Raw genomic sequence first — 4,764 nt, 5'->3', positions numbered from 1 at the left:
TCATGTACAAAATATACAAAGTAGACTATACAAAATGAAAAACAAAAAACCTAACTCCTAATTACTAAATCATCATAGACAAATACAATTCACCGAAACTTGCATTAACACATTTAAATACATATAAAATCTTTGTAGAACCCAATTAACTTTTTAGCTATTTTAGCTTGTAAAGGATCTCTGTATATTGATCATAAATCATAAAACCATACCTTGGAGCACTTCAGCAGGTATTGGCAACATGAAAATGTATTTCCTTCTTTCTAGTCAACTCTTTCTGCGAGTGATGTGAGCACGCTACTGGTGTAGCTGTACTTGTGTGAGAGTAAGATTTGAGATTAACTAAACAGTTTGGATGATGATGATGATGTACAGGGTGCCTCTGTTGCAGCTTCAATGCTTGAATCTCTTTGACAAAAGTTTGTCCCAATGGCTGAAAGATTAAAATATAAATATATATTAGAGGATCTAAATTATATGATAAATTTTCATTAAAAGGAAATAAAGATCATGAAACTGAAAAAAAAAACTCATTTACAGTTATACCTCAGTACATGTATACAAGTTTCATCCATTCCAGGAGCAAGCTTGTAAACAAAACCAATATTTCCCCATTAGAAATAAGAGAGCTTTCACTATGCATAAAACAACTATAAAATACATATATCTAATTCTTAAAGGTTTCTAATGTTAAAAAATGATATTTTAATTTTAAAATAAATTTTTGAATATACTTACCCGGTGAATATATAATAGCTGCTGCTCTGGCGGCTCGACAGAAAAACACAAAAACTCGCGAGCGATCGCTATGAAGGTTGCGGGTGTGCCCACCAGCGCCAACTATCGGCCAGATACCGCATATGCATGTAAACAGCTCCAATTCTTCTCATCCCCCTGGGTCTCTATCGGGGAGGAAGGGGGGGCCTTTAATTTATATATTCACCGGGTAAGTATATTCAAAAATTTATTTTATAATTAAAATATCATTTTTAAATATTTAACTTAGCCGGTGAATATATAATAGCTGATTCACACCCATGGTGGTGGGTAGAGACCAGAGTTAATTAAGTTTACAGCGTATATGCTTAGAGTTTTTGACAGTTATATCATAACAAAAACCAAATATATATAGGTACCTGGTAAGGAAGTTGACTTAGACGATTACTCTGCCTTGTTAGTCTGTCTTCCTCACGAAGCCCAGCGATCCTCTTAGGATGCTGAAAGACTCCCAGGAGCTGAAGTATCAAGGGCTGCAGCCCATACAACAGGACCTCATCAAACCCCTAATCTGGGCGCTCTCAAGAAATGACATTTGACCACCCGCCAAATCAACCAGGATGCGAAAGGCTTCTTAGCCTTCCGTACAACCCAAAAACAAGATTAAAAACATTTCAAGAGACAGATTAAAAGGATATTGGAATTAGGGTAATGTAGTGGTAGAACCCTCACCCACTACTGCACTCGCTGCAACGAATGGACCCAGTGTGTAGCAGTCCTCGTAAAGAGTCTGGACATCTTTTAAGTAAAATGACGCGAATACCGACTTGCTTCTCCAGGCCTTCTCCATCACGAGGCTCAATACTACGCAGTACTCTAGAAGTTTTATTCCAGCTGTTACCAAGTTGTGGAATGATCTTCCTAATCGGGTGGTTGAATCAGTAGAACTTCAAAAGTTCAAAGTTGGAGCAAATGCTTTTTTGTTGACCAGGCGGACATGAGTCTTTTATAGTTTATTTATGACATATTTGTTTTTGATGTTGTTAATGGTTTATATGTGACATGTCTGTTTTGACGTTGTTACTGTTTTTAGAATGATTTATTGTTAATTTGTTCTCTTCATTTATTTATTTCCTTATTTCCTTTCCTCACTGGGCTATTTTTCCCTGTTGGAGCCCCTGGGCTTATAGCATCTTGCTTTTCCAACTAGGGTTGTAGCTTGGATAGTAATAATAATAATAAAGGTCGCGTCCATAATACTTTGCAGAGATCTATTTTGCTTAAAGGCCACGGAAGTTGCTATAGCTCTTACTTCGTGCGTCTTAACCTTAAGCAAGCATCGGTCTTTTTCATTCAAGTGAGAATGAGCCTCTCTTATTAAAAATCTGATAAAATATTACAAAGCATTCTTTGACATAGGCAATGATGGTTTCTTAACTGAGCACCATAATGCCTCAGATCCACCTCGTAAGGACTTAGTACGGGCTAAGTAGAACTTAAGAGCTCTAACTGGACACAGCACTCTTTCAAGTTCGTTGCCTACGATCTCTGATAGGCAAGGTATATCAAAGGACTTAGGCCAAGGACGAGAAGGCAGTTCATTTTTGGCCAGGAAACCAAGTTGAAGTGAACATGTGGCTTTTTCTGTAGAAAAGCCGATGTTCTTACTGAAGGCATGAAGTTCACTGACCCTTTTAGCTGAAGCCAAGCACACTAGGAAAAGCGTCTTGAGGGTGAGATCCTTCAGGGAGGCTGAATGTAATGGCTCAAACCTGTCTGACATGAGGAACCTTAGGACCACGTCTAAGTTCCATCCAGGAGTTGCCAAACGACGTTCCTTAGAGGTCTCGAAAGACTTAAGGAGATCTTGGAGATCTTTATTGTTGGAAAGACCTAAGCCTCTATGACGAAAGACCGAAGCCAACATGCTCCTGTAGCCCTTAATCGTGGGAGCTGAGAGGGAGCGAACATTTCTCAGATGTAAAAGAAAATCTGCGATTTGGGCTACAGAGGTACTGGAAGAGGACACAGATGCTGACTTGCACCAGTCTCGAAAGACTTCCCACTTCGACTGGTATACTCTGATGGTAGAAGCTCTCCTAGCTCTCGCAATCGCACTGGTTGCCTCCTTCGAAAAGCCTCGAGCTCTTGAGAGTCTCTCAATAGTCTGAAGGCAGTCAGACGAAGCGCGGGGAGGCTTTGATGAACATTCTTTACGTGGGGCTGACGTAATAGATCTACCCTTAGAGGAAGACTTCTTGGAATGTCTACCAGCCATTGAAGTACCTCGGTGAACCACTCTCTCGCGGGCCAGAGGGGAGCAACCAAAGTCAACCTTGTCCCTTCGTGAGAGGCGAACTTCTGCAGTACCTTGTTGACTATCTTGAATGGTGGGAATGCATATAAGTCCAGATGAGACCAATCCAGTAGAAACGCGTCTATGTGGATTGCTTCTGGATCTGGGACTGGTGAGCAATAGATTGGTAACCTCTTGGTCAACGAGGTGGCAAAGAGGTCTATGGTGGGTTGACCCCAAGTCGCCCAAAGACTCTTGCACACGTCCTTGTGGAGGGTCCATTCCGTGGGTATCACCTGACCCCTCCGACTGAGACAGTCTGCCAAGACGTTCAAGTCCCCCTGGATAAATCTCGTCAACAGGGAGATGCCTCGATTTCTTGACCAAATGAGAAGGTCCCTTGCGATCTCGTACAGTGTGAGGGAGTGTGTGCCTCCTTGCTTGGAGATGTACGCCAAAGCTGTGGTGTTGTCTGAGTTGACCTCTACCACTTTGTTTCGAAGAAGGCTTTCGAATTTCATCAAGGCCAAGTGGACTGCCAATAGCTCCTTGCCGTTGATGTGCATGCTCTTCTGACTTGAGGTCCACAGACCTGAGCATTCCCGACCGTCCAGGGTCGCACCCCAACCCAAATCCGACGAGTCTGAGAACAACACGTGGTTTGGGTTCTTGACTGCTAGGGATAGTCCCTCTCTCAGACTGATATTGCTGTCCCACCATTTCAGGCATGCCTTTACTGGTTCGGAGACCGGGATTGATACCGTCTCTAACGTCTTGTCCTTGTTCCAGTGAGAGGCTAGATGGAACTTGAAAGGCCGAAGGTGTAGTCTCCCTAGCGAGACAAACTGCTCCAGGGATGAGAGAGTCCCTACGAGACTCATCCAAATCCTGACTGAACAACGTTCTCTTTTCAGCATTAGTTGGACTTTGAGCAGGGCTTGTTCTATTCGGGTGGCAGACGGAAAAGCCCGAAAAACTGGACTGCGAATCTCCATCCCCAAATATAGAATAGTCTGGGATGGGATCAGTTGGGACTTTTCTAGGTTGACCAAAAGTCCCAATTCCTTGGCCAGACCCAACGTCCAATGTAGATCCTGCAGACAGCGATGACTGGACGATGCTCTGAGAAGCCAGTCGTCCAAGTACAGGGAGGCTCGGATTCCCGATAGATGGAGGAATTTTGCCACATTCCTCATGAGCCTCGTAAACACGAGAGGAGCAGGACTGAGGCCAAAGCACAGGGCTCGAAACTGGTATACCACATTCCTGTAAACAAACCTCAGAAATGGTTGGGAATCCGGGTGTATAGGAATGTGGAAGTACGCATCTCGTAGGTCGAGAGAGACCATCCAGTCTCCCTCTCTGACCGCTGCTAAGACGGACTTCGTGGTCTCCATCGTGAACTTTGTTTTTGTAACAAAAACGTTGAGCGCACTGACGTCTAGCACCGGTCTCCAACCTCCTGTATGCTTTGGGACTAGGAAGAGACGGTTGTAAAACCCCGGTGATTGAAGGTCCGAGACTTTCACCACCGCTCCCTTCTCTAGCAACAGAGATACTTCTTGGTTTAGGGCTTGTCTCTTTGACTCCTCTCGGTACCTGGGAGAGAGGTCTATGGGAGTTGTCACTAGAGGAGGTTTGCGTACAAACGGTATTTTGTACCCCTCTCTGAGCAACCGAACAGACTCTTGGTCTGCACCCCTCTTCTCCCAGGCCTGCCAGAAGCTCTTCAATCTGGCACCTACCGCTGT

The sequence above is a fragment of the Palaemon carinicauda genome, chromosome 17, assembly GCF_036898095.1.
Source record: "Palaemon carinicauda isolate YSFRI2023 chromosome 17, ASM3689809v2, whole genome shotgun sequence".
In the NCBI taxonomy this organism is placed as follows: Eukaryota; Metazoa; Arthropoda; class Malacostraca; order Decapoda; family Palaemonidae; genus Palaemon; species Palaemon carinicauda.
The sequence above is the reverse complement of the archived record's forward strand: the minus strand, read 5'-3'. Positions refer to the sequence as shown.